Source organism: Protopterus annectens, chromosome 11.part0 (genome assembly GCF_019279795.1).
Source record: "Protopterus annectens isolate FY-2018-M chromosome 11.part0, PAN1.0, whole genome shotgun sequence".
Classification (NCBI taxonomy): domain Eukaryota; kingdom Metazoa; phylum Chordata; order Ceratodontiformes; family Protopteridae; genus Protopterus; species Protopterus annectens.
The window spans coordinates 1532367786-1532391245 of NC_056745.1; positions in this window are offsets into that span (position 1 = coordinate 1532367786).

Sequence of the window (23460 nt, forward strand, 5' to 3'; positions counted from 1 at the left end):
TGTGTCTGGTGTCAGATTAGAGCCCACAAGCAGTGACTACAGGAATACTGACCACCTCATTTGAAGAAAGTAATATTCAAAGCATCATCTTCTGTTACACTTTATTTGTTAATGTCACTTCAGATCTCATGTTTACACACATGGATAGCTGTCTATGACTTCTGTTAACTTACCTGTATACTCTGTTCATTTACTGAGTGCAATATTCAGAGAAAATTATCAGAGCAACATCTCTTTTTACACTTTATTGATGTATGTTGTTTCACATCTTGATTTACACACATGCATAGCCCTGTAGGAGTTGCATTACCTTACACATTTAGCCTATTTATTAACTGCAACCTACAACGTGTATCAGACAAAATGAGCAGAACACAAGCTTGTCCCTTAATCTGGGTACTTCATTGTAGTTATGTATGACATATGTTGGCATATTATTTAGTACTTCACATTTATCATTTGTCTGGTGCCAGATTAGAGCCCACAATCAGTAACTATGGGAATACTGAACACTTTATTTGAAAAAAATTAATTATCAAAGTACCATCTCTTTTTAAACTTTATTGATTAATGTCGCATCAAATCTCGCATTTACACACATGGATAGCTGTCTAGGATTTCTGTTAACACACCCATATACCCTGATCATTTATTGAGTGTAATCTACAGCATATTTCAGACAATGAACAGACCAGAATAGTGACGCTTAATCTGGGTAGACCACAACATTAACTGATGGTTAATAGCTGTGCTACACAGTACTGCATGCTTACTTGCTTTAACTTGCCTTACCATTTCAGACATGCACTTACACATTAATAAAGTTGTAAGATGTCCCAGGTATGTCATATCTGACTGTTAAGACTGAAAAATCTGTACTTACTTTATTATATTATTAAGTTATGCATTACGTTATTGCTTTGATGATTAGCTTACTTGCCATTTGCTTGCCTCATCCTGGTCAAACACCCTGCATGGCACTGGACATTGTGAGCCCTCTCTTGTGCAGTTGTGGTAAGAGTAGCAAACCATTATACATACCAGTTTTGCACAGATTCAGCTTGTATATTTATAAATCACTGGAAAACATGCTTACATATCTGTGGAGTGTGCCGATCCCTAGCCTCTTGGACACAAGTGTCCAAGATTCCCCTCTTCATATATTTCAGGTCATCTTAGTGAGCATGGGGGATTCCAGTAGAACTGGTTAGGTCCCTGGTGAAACAATCCGAGGATTCATACTTAAACTCGGAGTCCTAGTAGTCTCCCTGCAGCAGCTATGGTCCCTATCAGTCTACCAGGAGTCCAGTGAAAATTATGTACTCCTGCAATCCACTCTTTTGCACCTGACAGTGTACTCCCTCATCAACAGCAATAGCCATAGCCACAATCAAGGTCAGGCACCAAGGAAAAATGTGAAATTCCAGTCTATTTCCCTTTAAAATGCTTCATTCCCACCTTTGCATGTCATCATGCAAATGTCAAAAAAGTGCAGCGTCACTTAGCATCACGCAAACTAGCACAACCCATGTTTAAGCTAAGCTTAGCAACGTGCAAACTGGAAAAGACTGCTAACAATGTTTCAGCACTGCTTAGTATAGCACAACTTTTCTAACTGTTTCTAAATGTAACAATTATTTAATTTTAAATCAACTGATGTTTCAGTCACCTGACACAGTTTCACAACACTATATGTAAAAAGCATTACTAGCCAGGACTCAAACTGGGGACCTACAACACCGTAGATCATGACTCAACCTATCTGGCCACTAAGATAGTGAAGAAAACTTGTATATCTTCAGGTATACTGGGAAGGTGCTTTTAAGTTTAGCACAGCTTTGCTGTGCGGGTCTGTGCATTGCTAAGCAGAGCAGACCTACAACAATTAAATACATCTGGTTTCTATTTTTAGTTGTCCAGTGGATGTCTACTGCTTAAGTACGCCTCACTATGCCTAGCTAAGCAATGCCCCATATTGTGCAAATAAGCACATGTAAATAAAAAAAAAATAATACTGAATGCATCTGCTTTCTACATTTAGATGTCTAGTGGATGTCTAATGCTTAAATATGCAGTGCTACACCTACCTAAGCAATGAGACACATTGTGCAAACAAGCACAAAAAAAGATAAAAAAAATTAAAAAAATAAAAATTATTAATTGAATGCATCTGATTTCTATCTTTAGATCTCTAGCAGATGTCTGATGCATAGCTAAGCAACAGGCTGCACCACGCAAACAAGCACATAAATGTAAAAAAAAAATTAAAATGCAATTTAATGAAATAAAAAAGTGTTATACATCTTTTGGCCAAGGTAGACAGGTCAAAAGGTCTGTGGCTGCACTGCCAGTCTTACATGGATTCAATATCCATGTTGCAGTGACATTCCTTAGGCATGCACCATAATTAATGTGTATGGCAAGCTGCCGAGGAAAAACTGTGGCCATATACACAGATACATTCCATGTAGCCTGTACATGGAGCCTACACAGACTTTATTGAATCCTGGCGATTGCGTTTTATCAGTATTGCTGAAGCCTTCATGACTGACGATCTTTTCACTTTTTTTCATAATCTCTCCTTGCCCTTTAATAATTTTGTTATTCTTGATTGAGAAAGGCTTAGGGAGTGTGCCACTGTCAATATCTATTTCCACATTCATGTTGCACTAGAATTTTCGTTTAAGTTTTTAAATATACTTTATCTCAGTTTTTTTTTTTTTTCTTATTAGTACAATCATGAAACTCACACTTCTCCTTGCTAGCCATTTTTGACTCAGAGATCCGGGACTTTATCATAATCAGAGAGTGAAGAGTACAGGTTCAAAGTGTGATTAGAAAGAATAACAAATCTTTCAACACAGGCTACAATATCATCTACAAATGTGTTGTACTTTATCATTACAGTTTTAAAAACAGGAAACTTTACAGTAGAAAAAGACAAGATGTGAAATAAAAGATTCCATGTGAACACTGAAAAATATCTACAAATGGCAAAACTCTTTTCTAGTACCATATTGATATATGTGGTTGAGAATATTTGCCTTTTATAGCTTGTTGAGTGATTGAAGTGCTTGTATATATTTAATAAAAATAGTAGGAAAGTTAAATTTTAATAAAAATTAAAACAAAGCAATGTTTTTATGCTGCCTCTATCATGTGACTTTGATGCATCTATAGCCAAGACAAAATAAATATTGTGAAGTACATCATTAAGAAGGAAGATGGTATTCATGATAATTATTTGGTCAGTAATTTGTTTCATATTTCTCAAACTAGATTAGTAAGGTGAGGTAAGCAGTGGTAATAATATATGTTTTTAGTTTGGACAGCTATAATAGAAGCACATATATTTACACCTATCTGTTTTAATTAGACTAGAATGGCCTATAATTGTTTGGGGGGGTTGATTATAATTGTTGAGGGGTTATGGCATGTTGTTAGGCTTGTTGAGTTATATGTCTCAAATGATTTTGATGATCATCTGAAAAGTTATTGCTTTGCATATAGGAAAATGTTGTTGAAAAACGTTAATAAGTTTATTATCAAATGCTTTGTAATGATCAGAAATCATCTGTACATGGTGCTTTATGCAATATTAATTAGTTTATAGCCTGCTGCATCTCATATATTTTATACTAAGTTTGTTAAAAACAGAATGCTTCATTACTGCATATTTTGGAAGATTCAGATATTCTAGGTAATGTTTGAGATCTGTTTGACACAATGAGTTTACAGCTGTAATATATATATATATATATATATATATATATATATATATATATATATATATATAGTTTATTTTTAGAATTCTGAAACTGCTTCGGTTGACTGGCATATAGTTGAAAGACAGTTTTCAAGTGGGCAGAATGCCGAACTAGAAAACATCAACTACACTACATATGAATATGTAGTGTAGTTCGATTTTATGAGTTTGGCATTGTGTATGGAGATCGCTGTTCAGTGAGGAACAGGGAACTCCGTGAGCTATGTATTCAATTTCATGTTTTCTGCCTATTCGACTGTATGGATTCGTCTTTACAGGTCAACATTTTCACTGCTCGACCGAATTGGTTTCAGGCATCTGATAATAAACCTAGATATATTGTATCTTGGTGAAATGATCGTATCATTGACCCACGTCCACAAAAAAATCAAAAGATAATATTCTTTTGAGTAGCCTGCATTTGAATGATGGTTGCTAAATATTTAGAATGGGTCTGAGTATACTCTGAGAAGCTTTCTGCTTATGTGGCTTCAGCAAGGGACAGTTGGGTGCTGAGCTTCGTTTTCCATTTTAGGTCTAACATTTTAATATGTCTAATATGATTTTTACATGCTTAATTCTTTTTATTTTTATGAAAACAAGGTTAAGAGATGAAGCAACATAACATTTAAATTAGTGCTAATGGGTTACCATAATTGTATATGCTGTCATTTGAACAAGCATTTATGTAGTGTTCCTAATTTTTTTATAAATGGAACATTGACTGTTGTTCCAAATCTGCTTTCAGGTAAGCTACACTGCTTCTTATGAAAATATTATAAGATATTTTATTGCAGGTTTCCTTCAGTGTAAGGTTTGTTTTAAACTCTTTGCTAGGGTCATAGCTTAATGTCAGTTGTGTTTCCTTTTGATCTCAGTTTAATAATAGTTATATTTTTAGGCTAGGTGATTGCAGTCTTTTTGATGTTTTTTTCTTTTGTTTAAAATTTAAAACATTGAATTTTAATTCAATGGGATAAACTGAGGTGGTCATAGATATTTATTGTGGTAACATTTTTTCTTGCATGCAATGGGTGTAAATTTTTTCTATTTCCTTTCCTTGGACTGAGAAGGCTGGAAAAGGGGTATAACTGAATGCAGATTAGGGATATGCATGTAATGGTGACAAATGTTTTGAAAACGTAAAATAGTAAATATCTGTATCCTCAGTCCAGCTCTTAACATATAGGGATAAATCCCATACTATGACCCAGACAAACCAAATCCATCTATCAGGGAGGGGAAGGGAGGGGGGGGAGTGGCAAGGCAATGTCTGCTTCTCTGGATTTGAGGTGGGACATATTCCTGCAGGTATTTACAATATGTTTAAATCCATGGTAAGGAGTGGTAATTATTTAAGCAATAAAAAATGACATGGTGTGGTATATTGAAGATTTACCCATGGTTGGTGTGGTTTAATCACGAGAGCGAAGCCCGGGTGCTTAAATAAAGCCAACCATGGGTAAATTTGAATATACCAAAACCACGGAGTTGCTTATTGCTATTATACAATGACATTCTTTAAGGAAAAAAATACTTATGTTTCTTAAATAATGTCTTTGTATAACGGCCCCGTACTGTTTTCCACGGTTGGTGGTATCCTGCTGCTTTGTTTTGATGCACTGCGCATTTAATAATGCAGAGAGTTTAGCATCATTATTCTTATATAATGATGCTAAACTCTCTGCATTATTAAATGAAATAGATACTTTGAATGAAGATATATCACAAGATATTGCTTTTGAACAATGGAGAGATTTTTATTTGAAACAATTTCATACAGCTGAAAACAAAGCTATAAACATCTATAACAGGAAACAAAGGAAGATACAACGAGATGTAGAACAATACAAAAATAATAGAGTGTACATATGGCCACATGATAAAAGAGTTAATGAAAAAGAAAGATTTTTACATGATAGAAATAGATATAGGAAAAATGAAGGGGAAGAAAATTTTCAAGGGGGCAGATTTTATCCAGCCCCGAAACAGCAATACAGAAGGGAATATTAAAACAAGTACCTGTCATTCACCAAATCAATACAGAATATACTAATATAGGAAACAATACACATACCAGTGTGAATGATAGATCTAAGGAAGATGAGACATTAAAAAAGGTACCAGCAGTTGGAACAAACATAAAGATAGTAGAAAGAAAAGGTAATTATACCTTATATACTTATAAAGGTTTTCAAGTATACAATTATACTGAATATGCAATTGGTCAAGAATTTTTTACTTTATTCAGTAAAGGGATGAAATACATACCCACATCAGGGTTTAAACTAGTTGATATGATTAAGGAAATAAAAATGTATTGTAGAAGGTTAAATTTAGCATTGGAATTCGGACAAAATTATGAAAATAAAGATCACATGACAAACAATAAGTTAAAGAAAAAGTTCTTATATTCCAGTGGCAAATGCACAAGTTGCCAATTATGAAAAAATGGTGTGCAAGGATATCTATTGGTTATATAATAATATAAAGACTGTAGATGCATATAAAAATGCAATTGAGGACAATTTGACTAAAATGAACGGAGATGTCTGGAATCAATTATGAAAAGAAAGAGTTAAGAATTATGAAGCCAGACAAAGGAGGGGCATTGTAATTTACAACAGTTTTGATTACAACGCGGTGATACATAATATACTATATCTTTCTGGAAATTATGAAGTCATTTCTTTAAATCAAGTCAACATAGGTCACAGAAGAATAGATTTAGTCATCGAAGAATATTTGATAGACAACAGGATTACAAATGAGACCTATAATTTCATTAAGAACGATTTTCCTATAGTAGCCAATATAATAGGCATCCCAAAGGTACATAAATGTAAGGACAACCCTCCTTTTAGACCTATAATATCAGGGTCCAAATCAAAAACATTTAACTTGGGTGTAACCATAGATAGTTGGACCAAACATGTATATGACAATATTCCTTATTTAATAAAGGATTCTTGGCATTTTTTGAGCAAAGTTACGCAGGATTTATGGAATAGTGGATTGGTTTTTGTGACAATTGATGTCGTTGATTTATTCTCATGTATTCCCAAAGAATGTGGTTTGGAATTTTTTAGCAATAGTTTGAGGGCGTATTCAAAAATGTCATGGGAGAAAATTAGTTTAATTGTGGACATGATGAGTTTAGTTTTAGACCACAATTATATTCAATTTCAAGGGGAGTTTATTAAGCAAAGTAGAGGGGTAGCTATGGGCGCCTCTTGTGCCCCATCTTTGCAAATCTTGTAATGGCAGAATGGGAGTCAAAATATGTGTTTCAAAGTAAATTTTTCCACCACATAGCTTTATATGTTAGATTTTTAGATGACCTTTTTATTTTATGTAATGGTACGCATGATGAAATAATTTCTTTTATTAAATATATAAATGACACGACTGATTTTTTGAAATTTACATACAATATTAACAAAAATGGAATAGCATATTTAGATACATACATAAGTCATACAAGGTATGGTTTTGAATCCAAAATATATAGGAAAAATACATTTTCTAATGATTATATTGAATATAGTAGCAGTCATCCACCATATATTTTTAAAAATGTGGTAAAAGGACAGTGTGTTAGAGCAGCACGTATGTCATCAAGTAAAGATATAATGGAAAAAGAATTACAAACGATATTTAATATGTTTAGTAGCAGGGGTTATCCCAACACTATGTTAAATGATGTAAACCATCTGATATAATTCTCTGTTTTTTATTTGTGGAATATCTGTGCATTTTAAACAATAAATCTATCTTCTTCGAGCTGCAGCGTAATTATTCTGCTTAAGGAAACCTTCATTCTTTGGTTACATTAGAGGTTGGAGAGGGAGACAGAATGAATGAAATGCAAAGAAAATCAGGTACGTGTCTTTAGTTTTAAATAACATATCTGATTTTCTTTGTCTTTCCTCCATGCTGCCTCTCTGGTATGTCTGGAGTCTGGACCATAGATTTTTTTAATTTTTTTATTAAAAAAAATAAAAGTTATGGAATATACGAATGAAAAGAAGTCCGGGTGACCAGACCTTTTTCTGTTGGTATATTCTGTGATTTACAATAGGCACGCTTGTTGGGCTGGCCAATCAGTGTTTTCGTTTTCAAATATTAATGGCCAGTCATTGTATAATAGAGATGTTTTGCCTCTTGTGGTGGGTGGTGACATATCCTTCACACCTACTGCATTTTATCCTTTTTGGTGACATTAGTATGTCTAACTAAGGATCTGGCTGGGCATATTCAATAACCTGTCTGATTCCTGATCACCTGACCCTCATCCTTGTGTACAATGAATGTGCCCAAGACAATCACTTTGTAGGAGAATTAATGGTAATCACCAAGTGTAGTACCTCGCAGGATGCGCAGTAGCAAATCCCACCCCAAACATGCCTCCAGCCACACGGACCCCACACCCGCATGAATATTCACATCGCCGCTGCCATGGCAAGGCAGCATCAGTATGAATATTCAAAGCATACAACTATGTAGTTTAGGCTTGCAACCTTTTCAAATGCCCAAAGTGGGACATTTTTTGTGGAAATGTCAGATTTTACAGGGTAAAACATACCCATGTCCAGTACAAGGACAGAACTTCACTTTTTTGCCTTCTTTTGTTTCTTATAATATTTAAGTCTGTCAGATACAGTATAACTGTTTTATGCAACTATTTAAGAAAATATAGGACATATTTTTGTCCTAAAATCTCAGGACATTTGCCATTTTTTTCAATTTTTTTGCAGGACACAACTGCCAAAAGAGGGACTGTCCCTCGCAAAGTGGGACAGGCAGTAACCGTAATGTAGTTGTTTATTCACACAACTAAAACATACATTTTCACAGACTTTAATACTCGCAAAGATGCAGTCTGAGTACTTAAATTACCATGTTATTATTTTTGTACTTACTGCTGGCTTCATATGCTGATGCCTAGTAGGTTTTGGACTTTGTTTGTGATTGCACAGTATGTAGAATGTGGAAATCTGCATTATTATTTTAGTGATTAATGCCAGTTATTACTTGTGTTTTTGGAACTTTATATTATTTTGGACTTTGTGTACTATATGCAGAATAAGTGTTGTTTTGGGAACGTTAGTAATGCCGGTTTCATATGCTGATGCCTGTTTGTGATTGCACAGTATGTAGAATGTGGAAATATGCATTATTATTTTAGTGATGAATGCCAGTTATTACTTGTGTTCTTTTGGACTTATAACTGTTGTTTTGGGAGTGTTATTCCAGTTGTTTTGGGAACGTTTGTGTAGTGATTTACTGACTAGACACAGTATCAAGACTGTGGAAATTAGCATGCCTGTCACTCAAACTAATTTTTCCTTTGCCAATCAGTTAGGCCACGACCAAAGCTGCACAGAACTACCTGTGAGGTACTACACTTGGAGATTACCAAATTAATTCAACAATTTAGCAAATATCAAGGAGATTTTATGCTTACCAATTATCTGACAGAGTTAAAGTAGAATAAAAAATGTCTGCATCATGAAACTGATAGATATATATTTCATATGAATTTATCAAGGTATGCTACGGGAGGGATTAAGACTGAGAATTGTATCTGGTGATGGGATTAAGACTGAGAATTATATTTTGTGTCGGTAGTCTATAGATGAAGTGGAGGAGCATCTATGAAGGAAGTTAAGACACTATTTAAAATCGGTGCCATAATATAAACTGAATTATTTGTTTTTTTTTTCATTGAGATAATGCTTAGAAATGCACAGAAATTATTACATTTAGTGAAAGGGAAGACTTGTACTGCTTTTCAAATAGGACCAGATTACAAAGAACTTAGGCAACATTACTGATCCTTGATTCTGGTAAGGTCTTAAGAACACTAAATACTATAAGTCACAAACTCTAATCAGTTTAGAGAGTAAATACTATTATCACAGCAGTACACTGATTTCCTCCTAACAGAGGCATTACTCAGAACTACAGACTTCTAAGACTTCTTCAGCTGAAATGCATTTTCAAAATATGCAGCAACAAATCATGTCTAGAAATGAATAGTAAAAGATGATAGTGCTGCACATAAATACACATGAGAACATCGTGGGGTGTTGTATAGACATGCATTTGTCCTGAATTCAGTTTGGAAAACAGAAAGTGACCAGCAGTTAAAGTCTGCATTTGAGTCAGATGTCTGCATTGAAAATCCTATTATCCAAATGAGAAGCACCCCAGAAGTGGGATCATACCTTTACTACTGAGATGTATTGTGCATTTATTTCCCTTTTATAGGTGCCAAACAGCATATTCCTGTTGTGTCTGCTGAAAATAGTATTACTTCACCACCCTAAATTGATTAATAAAGTAGCTGAAGTATAATATAATTTTATGATGCAAACCTTTATTGATGGATTGACTGATTGATTTTATGTAATTGGAAGGTATGAGAAGGTTATTTACCCCTCTTCAGATGAGGACCAGGGAGAAAAGTTCCAACTTTAAAAATACATAAGAACACGCAGAAAAAACATGCAAAAATGTGTATACAATTATATACGATATGTGAACATACTGATATTTACAATGCATGACAACAGCTTTCAAACAGATGAGATTACAAAATGTCATAGACAAGTTATAAATAAGAAAAGTTTCCTTCATTGCATTGTGTTTTGTAGTATGGGCAAACTTATTCGTGCTGTGCTGGTACTTTGGTCTGGGTAGATGCTGCGCTGATTTGGTGATGGGATGTTACTATCAGGTAGATGTAGTATTTCTCAAATATTTTTAGAATATTTGAAAAGGTGAGAGAACAGCAATGGGTCTATAGCTTGAGTAGTCTGTTAAGTTTTTTTTTTTTTTTTATGAAAAAGCAGTAGAAACGATTTTTCCAGAGAAGAAGGACACAGATTTCCTGGATGGATCTGTTTATTAATATTGCAGAAGGATATGCTACGGCATCAACAATTTTGAGGTATTCAGCAAGGTGGTTATCTGCAGATATGGTTATAGGTTTGAGGTTTTGAAGATATTTTCTGATGGTGGTAATAGTAATAGGTTTGAAAGAGAAGGTTATAGTTCGTTGACTGAGAAAAAAATGTGTTATTGTGATTGCCTTTTATCAGGGAGTTGACTGTGTTTTTAAAGTACATGTTGAATTGGTTGGTGACATTGGTAGAAGAATCATCTTGTGTTTGGTTTCACTAAGCAGGTTTGCCGGGCATAAAGATTTTGTTAATGGAGGATTAGAATAGTTTAGTGTTATGTTTTCCTACTAATAGGAATGCAGTAGAACATAGTGTCTTTTACTATACATTGCAGTATGATACAGGAGTTCAGGGCCTACAGAGTTACTCCATGGAAAACATTCATTGTTGTCTATGGTTGCTTTGAGAGAAGAATCTTTAAAATTCTTAACATTGGTTAGTTTCATCCTACACATCTAAATGCTATATGCCAGCCTTTACTTCCTAGCAGTTCAATGAAAAACATACGATTTGCCAGACATTTATGCTGCTTTAAAAATTGCAGGTTCTAACTCAATTTTTTCACATTCTGCAATTTTTCACAGCTAGCTTTCAGATGCTGACACATAAAGGTTATATTTGTAGGCACAGTCTGGTTACTGCATTAAATGTTTATGAAATGTCTTATATTTGCTTAAAGTCTACGGTGGAAACTACCATTATGCTAGCCAATCCTAATGACATTTCCATTGTGAGTATGCATCACACATGTTCGATTAGCAGTTTTCTCCATATAACATAAGCACTGTATTAGTAATCGGAACTGTCTGCATCCATTATAGTACATTACATCAATCAGAAGGTATTACCAAGGCACATACATGACTGTCACGTCATATGAGTCAATTTGTTTTCTCATGCCAGCAATATGACTTCAGCAATAGACTAATCTGTGTTATAAATTATGACTGTCTTGAGATTTATTTACATATTTATAGTTAAAATCTAGGCATTTACAATAATAAAAAAACACAAACAAAAATAAACCTTTAGAAATAAGAATTCAGCAGTGTGTTATGAAAAACTGTGTGGATATCAAATAGTAAAATAATAGCAAAAGTTACAGTAGTCAAAGGTTCAGTAACCAAAATCTGGAATAAAGTCTTCTGATGTTGGTATTACAGACATGACTATTACTTTTGCTGAGACATCTTTAGGTGTACAGTCAGCAATGATATTACAGCTGCAACATTTGCTGCTGGTAAGGATGGTGCAGCCCAGCCACTGTTGACCATGCCCACTGCCACAGATGATGGCATGAAGAGAATAAACATTGGCACTCAAGGTAAATTGGAAGGCTGGACATGAAATATATCCATTGTTGCTTAAACATTGGCACTCAAGGTAAATTGGAAGGCTGGACATGAAATATATCCATTGTTGCTTAAACATTGGCACTCAAGGTAAATTGGAAGGCTGGACATGAAATATATCCATTGTTGCTTAAACATTGGCACTCAAGGTAAATTGGAAGGCTGGACATGAAATATATCCATTGTTGCTTAAACATTTACACTCAAGGTAAATTGGAAGGCTGGACATGAAATATATCCATTGTTGCTTAAACATTGGCACTCAAGGTAAATTGGAAGGCTGGACATGAAATATATCCATTGTTGCTTAAACATTTACACTCAAGGTAAATTGGAAGGCTGGACATGAAATATATCCATTGTTGCTTAAACATTTGCACTCATGGTAAATTGGAAGGCTGGACATGAAATATATCCATTGTTGCTTAAACATTTACACTCAAGGTAAATTGGAAGGCTGGACACGAAATATATCCATTGTTGCTTAAACATTTACACTCAAGGTATATTGGAAGGCTTGCCATGAAATATATCCATTGTTGCTTAAACATTTACACTCAAGGTAAATTGGAAGGCTGGACATGAACTATATCCATTGTTGTTTCCATGACATATGTCCTGAGAGACATAGTGGAGTAGAGTTATGGAATACTTATGCAGGGCTTTGCATCTAGTGCATTCACTGGTGTCAAACATCCTGATGGTGCTGTTGCAAATGAGGAAGTGGTGTACTTCTCAGTCTCATTAATTTCACAGTCATGTGTTGACGTAGAGTGGCAGTCTGTAGTACAAGATGCTGAGTATCACCCATGTCAAGATACCAGTATAGGCAATGGGAGAAAAACAGTACTTTCTAGGGATGAAGAAATCTCCAACATCATGGCATGTATTGACACATATACTGCACATGTAATTGTTTCCTTGCACCAGTTCTCTGTCCAGGCAGTACCTACCTATCCCATCCTGTTCAGAAATCTGGATCAGATTTGTTTTTAAATTATTTTTGTCTTTCTATCCACCATTGACATACTGGGCTGGATTCAATAAAGCCAACATGGCTTGCCAACATCATGTGCATGTTGTGACACACTGATTTGCATTCAGCAAGCAGCTTTACACACCACATAGAGCCACGCAAACACAGTAAATATTGTGGCCTGCTAATTGCAGCATAGGCAGATGAATTTGGATGGCACAGTGGTGCAGCGGTAGCTTTGTTGCCTCACAGCAAGAGGCTCTCTGGTTTGATTTTTTTGCTGGGGTGCCTTCTGTGTGGAGTCTGCATGTCCTCCCTGCATCCGTGTGGGTTTCCTCCAGGTGCTCCTGTTTCCTCCCATGTTACAAAGAGATGCATCTGAAGCATTTCTCCCAGGGCATCCATTAAAAATTGGCTCCTTCCAAGTCAGACTTTCCCGGTTAACAAATGTAGAATAAAATTTTATGCAAATCAACCAATCCAAGACCGAGGACCCATTCAAAAAGCTATAAAACAATTGTGTACACTCCGTGCAGGTTTTGGACAAGAATTCCACAACCCATTGGAGTACAACCACAGAAACTACTCTACATGGAAAGAATGTAAGGGGGTTCTGTTGCTCTTCTGCATGTGCATGTGCAACAGGCCCAAGTCTATGCTGTTACTGCTGCTAAATGACCTTGGCCAAGAAAAAAAGGATCTTTAGACCTCATTTAGCTTTTCATAGTCTGCATAAGGTAGCATTTTTGAGCACTGCAGGATAGATAGAAACACACTTCAAGAACTCTGCAACCTCTGTCATCCTCAAATGAGAATACGGGCAAACCAAGGGGAAGCAATATCTGTGGAAACTAAGGTATGTATAGCACTTAGAATTTTAGCTACAGGAACCTTCCAGACACCAACAGGGGGACATGCTGGGGGTATTACTGGCATCAACATGCAGCATTCTACATCAATTCCTGAATTCTATGCTACAGCATTACCAGTGACCTCATACATTTTTCCCATACCGCTGAGGACAGAGCTACAACTATGCAAGATTTCTTCCCCATAGCACACTTCCCTGAAGTCTTGGGTGCTATAGACTGCACACCCATTGAGATCAAAGCTGCACCCGCGGAACAGGGGAGGGTCTACATAAACAGAAGGGACTTTCACTCCATTACCTGCCAGGTCATGTGTAGCACTAAGGGAATCATCCTGACTGTATGTACTGGCAACCATGCAGTTACCATGAATTCCATATCTGGCACAACTCTCAGCTCTTCCAGAGGTTTTCCAGGGGGATATCCCACAAGGTCATTTACTGGAGGAAGCAGGGTATGTACTTGAAACATGGCTAATAATGCCCATCAGAAATGCATACTCACCCACCAAAGAGTGCTACAATGAGGCACGCATTCAAAAAAGAAATATAATCTGTGGTGGTTGTGCTGCGGTAGCATTGTCACCTCACAGTAAGACGCTGACCAGTTCGACTCTCAACTAGAGCGTCTTCTGCGAGGAGACATCCGTGAATGGGCATACCTTCGTTGAAGGTTGTGCATTAGGGCTGGTAACTCAGCAGGTAAAAATCAACTGCCAATCATTAGCTGACCGGAGTTCCGCTGTGGCGACCCCTAACCGGGAAAAGCCAAAAGACACAACAACAACAACAACAACATAGAGAGTGTTTTTGGGCTGCTGAAGTCATGGTTCCAGTGCCTAGATCCATCAAGGGCAGTTCTGCAGTACAATCCCGTACATGTGCTGAAATTTTAACTGTCTGTACAATACTTCACAATATTATCTAGGAAAAAAGCAACAGCAGAAACACCAAGGAGAAAGTGCACTCATCCCACGACCACTAGCAAGGTCAACACACCACATACAAGTGAGGAGTCAGAGGTGGAACCAGCAGCCACTGTGGGTGTTGGTAGATGTAGGTGTTCACAGTATGCCCTCACCCTGGCCAAACAGTAACAGACAGCACACATGCTGACTACCTAAGGGGGTGCAACTTTCATGCTATTCCCATACATACAGTAAAAGCAATGCTTATCAATGCTTACATCCTTTACTTACCCATGTAATGGCTGTGTACTGCTAGTGCCACACAGAGTCAGCCCCAAATGAAAACACTTGTAACTGCTGGAATATCAAGGTAAGTGTTAAATCTGGAATAGGAAAATAAATGGCTAAGAACAGAAATTAAAGGAAAATCCTTGTATACTGTTACTTTTTAATGTACCTAAGTAGAAGGTAGATGAGTTTTACAGCAATGACATCAATATATGACAGGACTGACTTATGTCAATAGATGCTTCTCTTTATCAAGTAATAGGCCTCATGTATCAAAGATACACACAATATAAAAATCTGAAAAAATCAGTACAATTTTCAAGAGTATTACAACCACATATATACTAAGCAGTCAGTCAAACATGCACCCTGTGTGTCAGACAAAAGAATTATGTATTCCTGAATCCAAAAGGTAGAATCAAGGTGATAGCACAGTTATCATCATTTGCATAGGGTGTTGTTTCGTGGCTCCCCATCTCCAAAACAACAAACAAATGAAGGTTTATACAAACCAGGGAATACCACATAATTCAAACTGGCATATATGCTTTCAACACAATGTTCACAATGTTACATATTTACAACAGAAAAGTCAATTTTATATGATTGCCACTCACCTCTCACTGTGCCCACCCCTTCCTCTGTAGGTATCTCTGGGACATCTCAGCAGCATATCACCCTGTGTCACTGATATGGTATATTGCATTTTCATGCATTAACACAGAAGGTTGTAAAATAACAATTATAAAAATAACAATTGTGATGAAAGTTAATATCCTAAATAAAAACTAAAAACTTAAAACAATGCCACTGATCCCAGTGCAACAAAGACTTCAGCAAAAAAACACTGTAAAAGGAAAACAGTGGAAGCCACTAGAAATCCAAATGGTTTATTGTAGAGGTTAAGTGCTTTTGGCCAAGGAACAATGGCCTTTTTAAGAACAAATAAAACCCACATAAACCATCTTTAAATGCCCCTCCCTAATCTGACACAACCAATCAAAAATCCATTTTAATAAAAGAATTGCTGAATAACAAATTTTTGATTTGGTGTAGCAGCACACACTTCAGAGACCTCAACCTCATTACCACAATCAACAGAACATGCCTGAGGGACAGGTTCATAACCCAGAGACTGTCCATGCTCTGGAACAGACTTCCCATACATGTTAAGCAGAGCACTTCACTGGCCCTCTTCAAGAGAATTTTTGATGAGTGGATGGGAAACATAAAGTTCACCCCGAGGATCACTCCAGTGACTCTACTTGATAGAGGCACTGGGAACTAATGTCAGATGGCACAATGCCAGGGCACTTCTATGGGATAGGCTTGTAAAGGCTCCAGGGCCATTAGCCTAGTACACATCTATGAACTTATGAACCTATGTAATCATAGTGTAGGCTCTACAACATTGTTAGTTGCTAATGGCTTACAACTGTGAATGATTATTGGCAGGGAGAAGGAAAACACAATAGGAATTCAGGCTACTTTACCCGAATTGGATGTGCTACCCAGGATACACTCCCAAAGTGTAAAAGTAACATTAGCAAACTTTTAAGTGGAACTAAACAGCACATATTTATAATTTTTGTCCCCTTATAGCCAAACACTCCTGCAATTGCTGAAAACTGTATTTCACTGTTATGTATTTCTATCATACATTTAAAGGACAATGATACAAAATGCACTACAGACTGCCTGTCTGAGAGTATAGCACAAATAAGAGAAGAATGAACACAATACAAAGAGAAGATAGAGCTACATTGGTACATAACAGATTGTATGATCAGTCATTGCACTAAACATGTAAGCCACACATGCAAACAAATAAGAGTGTGCAAGTAAATATGTCTTTTTAATACTGTGGAGGAAATGGGAATTACTTGTATGCACATGATTTGTTTTCCTGCTACAAAGTTGTTTCTGTGACTAAGACAGATAAGACACTCCTGGTGTGTTTTGTAGGTTCATTAATATGATAGTTCAAATCCAGAGTTGTGTAAATTGTAAAGATCTATAACGTGCTAAAAAGTATTTTGTATTTTTTTTTTAATATTAATATTTGAGCGGCATATCGCTTAGCACAAGTACAGTGAAGTGGATAAATATTTTAAAATAAATGAAAGTTGCTTCTATAATAAGGACAACATAAACTAGAGTTATGAATCAACTGTGTGTATAGCACTCCTGATAAATATGATGAAGCACACAGCACATAGGATATGTACATGATTGTTCAAGTCCCAAATTTTTCTTTCAATGATAAAAATGAATAAACATGTTTTTGCAATATTAATGCACATTGAGCTTTGCCTGTCTCGCATGAGCATTGCTCACCTATGTGCAAACATGGAGGAATACTGCAGGCAAGGAGACATTGTTCATTAAAAAAAGATACATTTCTACATATTTTGCCTTCCATCGAGCAGACACACTAAGCGGCATTGCGTGGCGGTCAGCATGCATACATGGCACCTGAAGTTTAACAAACCTGCAGACAATAAGGAGACATTGTCAAGTTCAAAAAGATACATTGTTTTATCTGTTGCCTTCCATTGCACAAACACACTAAGCTGCATTGCATGGCAGTCAGCATTCATATTTAGTAATGAGTGCAAAAATTCCACCTAATATTTAGCTCTGCTTATAGGAACAGGTGTAAGTTAATAGCTGCAATACAGGTGAGCCAGGGTTCTAATCCAACATGCATTAAATTTTATTAATGCTGGTCCACTGTAATTTAAATAAAAACGAGTAATATAAAATAATTATACTTAAAAATAACTATGTCTAGCAGGTGGATTGCGCATACATATATCATATATATTATATGTCAAACTGTGGGTATCAGTACTATTATGTTATACAACTAAAAATTAATTTCCCTAACTTTCATGTCACACATGTAAATAACAAACCAGTCAACTCTTCAATGTGTCTATATAACTAATGAGCATGTCTGACAAAGAAATCCTCAGTGGCAATGAGCACTCTGGACAGTAATGAGGCTAAAAAATACACCTGTTGACCATCCTTACCTGTCACAACTGGTGTAAGTTCCTGGCCAGATTACTGGTGAGCCAGAGTTCTAATCCAGCACACTCCAAACTTTCTTAATGCTGTTCCACTCAATTTTTTTTAAAAATAAAGAACAATAAAACAATAATTATACATAACAATAACTATGTATAGTAGTGGATATCATATGAATTATATGTGTGACTGAGGGTATGCTGACATTATGTTTCTGTAATTAACATGGCTTCTTGACACACTTGATTCAGTCCAATTGGCTATACAACATGAATTAATTTTTGTCACCCATCTTTGTTGTGGTGACAGTCCAGATTCATCCAATTTTATGTACATGTTCTTATTACACTGTTGAAGAAATGGATAGCTATGACTCTTTCCTAATTACCTCCTGTACATTCCTATATTACTTCTCCTTTGTTCTTACCCCTGCTTGCCCCCCATTTCACCACTTTCCTATCTACACCATTTTGACACCTTTATTCTGGTCAAAAATAGAATCACAAATCACACACATGGCAGAAATGCCCCCTAATAAAGCCCTTTACTTTTTGTCCTCTACATTTGTGTAGAGTTTGTAATCATGCAGCAATAACAAGGAACAGTGAATGGCTCTTTGTGTCGTATGGGATAGTACCATTACCTCCATGCAATGCTGCTTAAACTCACTGTGCTAAAGAAACACACAGCAAAAGCAGAGTAAAGGCAGTACTATTAAAAATTTACTCTGTTTATTTAGACTGCTGGATGTATAAATATGCAAATCTGTATGTGCACTGTTGATATAAATCAATTGACTAAGTTCATTTTTATACAGCATTTCACCATAGTCATTGTCTCTCAAATTTGCAAAAATGATCACATTTCATTATGTAATGCCATGCTGATGACATGTGTAAAATAATTAGATTGAGCTGGATTCAAACCCTGTGTCATTTGCCCTTAAAATATAGATTCATACTGCTCCTACACCTGCTGCCAAAGGTAAGGCTAGATAGCATGTGTTTTTCTTGCACTCAGTACCATCCAAACTGCAGATGGCCACACCTCACCACTTAGTGTGTTTGCGAGAAGGAAGGAGAACCAATAGAACTATTATTATTTTCCCAGTTAAGCAGAAGTCTGTGTTTGCTTGTTGCTTAACTTGGAGCAAACAGAGAAAGTAAATGCAACAGTCCTTAATTTTATAAACTGTATGACACATTTCCAATATAAACTACACTATGAACACCACAGTATCTGTCAGCTAGTTCTACCCAAGTATATACGCATAAGTACTTCCCAAGTTCAAGTTGTGTTCATTAAATGTGTCTTTGTCATGCACAAACACTTTATCATTGTTTGCACAAACAGTTCCTTGGCAATGTGCTATGTTAATAGCTCATTCACGTGTATTGCTATGTTGTCTGTCCAGTTAGTCTCATGACATTATGATCCATGTAAAAACACAATGAAAGGGAAAGCACTTGTTAGTGACTGAATCATGTTTATTCAGACTTGTGCGCTCTGCCCCCATGAACTAGAAAATGGATATGTCATTAGTAGCTCCCAAATGTAAATTACACTACAACAATAAATAGCACAACTGCATTGCTGCAACATATAAAGCTTTATACTGACAACATACATTGATATTGCCATTACATGTCTTAATGTGGACATGAATTAATCACAAATATGAATGCATGTACATTCACAGTTATACCCATGCTAATCACAAAACGTGTGTGTGTGTGTGTGTGTGTGTGTGTGTGTGTATGTGTGTGTGTGTGTGTATGTATGACTGTAAGTGTGTAATGTGGGCAACATATTGATAAACAGGTGCATATGTCTCACTTCTGCAACATGCATTCCTGACAACATAGTTTGAAAAGCTGTCATTTAAAGTATACCTGCACATTGGAATCACAACAGAAAATACAAATTTAACACATTGCACACCACTCTCATAAAAATATGTTATCTGCATTATATAATGAGGATTTAAACATCAATAAAGACCAGCAGGACAAGGCAAAAGCACACTTTGGGGATGGGCAGAAGGGAACAAAATAGTTAGGTGTGGGTTAACTTACCACAACATTCACATTATGTGTTTGTGTGTGTGTGTGTGTGTGTGAGTGTGTGTGTGTGTGTGTGTATGTGTGTGTGTGTGTGTGTGTGTGTGTGTGTGTGTGTGTGTGTGTGTGTGTGTGTGTGTAAGTGTGTGTGCATAGTCAGAATAGCATGAGTCTGTATCCTACTGTCAGCAATCCAGTTCCATGGAGAATAAATATTTTGACAATTGTACATACCTACACTTCCATTTCATACAGGCCTCCCAACATCTTCTCCCAAATATACAATGGTAATCTCATCCACTATAAATTGCCCAGCAACAGTCCAAAAGTCAGACTTGTGCTGTTGTGCTTGTCTTAAGTGGTGCGCTCTCTAGCTTGTGTAACTTGTTAGGTAGGGGTTCTAATCTCACTGCAGTCAACTGGGGTGTGTGTAGTCAGAAGAATATGAGTCTGCATCCTATTGCCAGCAATCCAAACCCATGATGGGCAAATGTTTTGACAGTTGTACATGCCTACACATTCATTTGACAGTCATACATGCTTATGCATCCATTTCATACAGGCTTCCCAATACCTTCTCCCAAATATACAGTGATGATGTCATCTGATATAAATTGATCAGCAACAATGTAAAAGTCAGACTTGTTTCAAATACTGTGTTCTGAAGCTTGCATAACTAGTAAAGTAGGGGTTCTAATCTCACTGCAGTCAACTGGTGTGTATGTGTGTGTGTGTGTTTGTGTGTGTTTGTGTTCAGTTAGTTCACATCCTAGAGACCATTTCAGAACAGCATGTGAGACACTCCAAATAACATCTTTTTCTCACCAAGCCTGCTGATGTCATAAGCTATAAAGTGTTGTCTGGCACAAAAAAGACAGATTTGTGCCATGGTACTTGTGTTAAGTGTTGTGTTCTGAATATAGTTAAGTAGGAGTTCTATTCTCGCTGTGGTCACCCAGTGTGTTTGTGTTCAGTTAGTTCACATTCTCAAGACCATTTTACAATGCATATCAGACAGTCCTACTACCATGTTCTCACCAGACACTGCTGATTTCATCTGCTATAAAGTGTTTTCAGACACTATGAAAATCAGACTTGTGCTGTGATGCTTGCATTAAGTATTGTGTTCTGTAGATAGGTAAGAATTCTAATCTCACTGCAGTCCACTTTTTGTATGTGTGTGTGTATGTGTGTGTCTGTGTGTGTGTGTGTCTGTGTGTGTGTGTGTGTGTGTGTGTGTGTCTGTGTGTGTGCTCTTGCAACAATTAGTCTGGTGACAATTTTAGAATGGCATGTGAGTCCAGAGCTATGTCAGCACTCCTCTGAACAACTTCTTGTTAACATACGCCAATGATGTCATCCTCTATAAAATGCACTATGACACTATTTAAGTCAAACTTTTGCTGTGCCTCTAGCATTAAGTATTGTGTTTTCCAGCTTCTGTAACTAGATAATTAGCATTTCTAATCTGACACCTGGTAACTTGAGTGTGCATTTATTCAAATAATATTTTTGAGAAAATGATACAAGATGTGACTCCATATAAATGTCAGACATTCATCCCGACATCTTCTTCTCAGCATATAATGATGTCATCACACTCTATAAAGTGCAACATGACACTGTTAAAGTAAGATATATGTGGTTGTGCTAGTGTTACATTGTATGAAATCCAGCTTTAATACCTACATAGGTTAAATGTTCAAATCAGACCCAGTCTACTGCTGTGTGTGTGGTTGTTGGTACATTACAGTCATTGTATGATCTTTTAAATCTCTTTTCATTTCACTGCCACTTAGGAGAACCTTTAAAATAGCTCCATGAATCCAACATACCCCTTTTCCCCTCTGGCCACATGACATCCTTTTTGCAGAGGACTGGAGGATGCCCTCATTTTAAAGATGTGATTTTTGTTTAAATGGTATAATAATTGCTATGATTTTATGTGGTGGTGGCCATTAGCCTTGTAATGTCATATGACCCTATGGACATGTCACATATCAATGTTGCTGTCATCCACATGTGCTTTTTTGAGGTGTGGATGTATGGTAGATCTACAAGAGGGTTTTACAATCTGTGATGTGGGGTAATTTATTGATGGCCACTGCTGCCATCACAGCATGTTCCTTCCATAACAGCTTTAGTAATATGCCTCCTGAGAACTGTTGACATGGGATGATACTAAGTATATTGTTGGCTTAGTAAGGCATATGTTTTTGTAGTGGAGCATTTCAACATATTACTCAGTTCTCTTTCAGCCATCACAGTGACACATGCAAAATGGCACATGTGTGCATGTGTATACCTACCATTATTAAATGCTCTGTGACATACATCAGTATAAAGTCATATTGATTACATGGCTTGGTTTCATCAACATGTAATGCTATGATATACACAAATATATCACATGTTTTGATTCAATTGCAACCTTGTGGAACTCATTGTATGTGCAATTGTGTTGCTATTCTCAAGGATTACTGAAGATGGCCTTAGCAGCATGGTGTAACTGTCAGCATTTGTGTCAGTAACTGTTCTGCATGAGCCATATCCAACTCATTTTTAATGTGCCCATGTAAGGTATCAGGCACTCACACACAGCTTTCCAATGAAAAACATATAGCCATATGTTGTGCAATTGATGTAATTAAGTGACATTGGTAGAGTTTTATGACAGTGTGAACAGTACCACTGTGTGGCACGTGATGCATAACCAAGGTTGTATTTGGAGGTGCTGTCACAATTTTTTTAAATAAGTGTGAAATGCTAAGGGGAATACCCAACTAAGCACTGAGCTGTTTGTGGATGCCACCATCCATACTCAGCCATAGAAAATAGGCAATCTGCAAGCTGACAATTTGTCTCAAATGCACCTCCCCATGTGCCCCTGCCCATCAGCTAAAGTATACATGCAAATGTCACTCAGTTTGTTTTCTCAGGAAAGCAGCTCATCTGTGCGGTCTCTTAGGTTAAAACACAGCAGCAATGGGCCCTGACAACATCACAGGTTGTCTATATAATAACTTAAAACCTGACCTATCAGAGACAGTTTGATTATCACTTAAATGCAGCCTCCAGACACCCTATGTTCTGGTAAAAGGGACTAGAACAACAGTCATCTCTCTGAACAAGGGGGACCATCACCTGATGCAGGGAATTATAGACCCATAATCTTGACGCTCCTTATATTTGAGGCAAACAAAAGACTCATCATGGCCCTTATCAAAAAGGCCACTGGTAA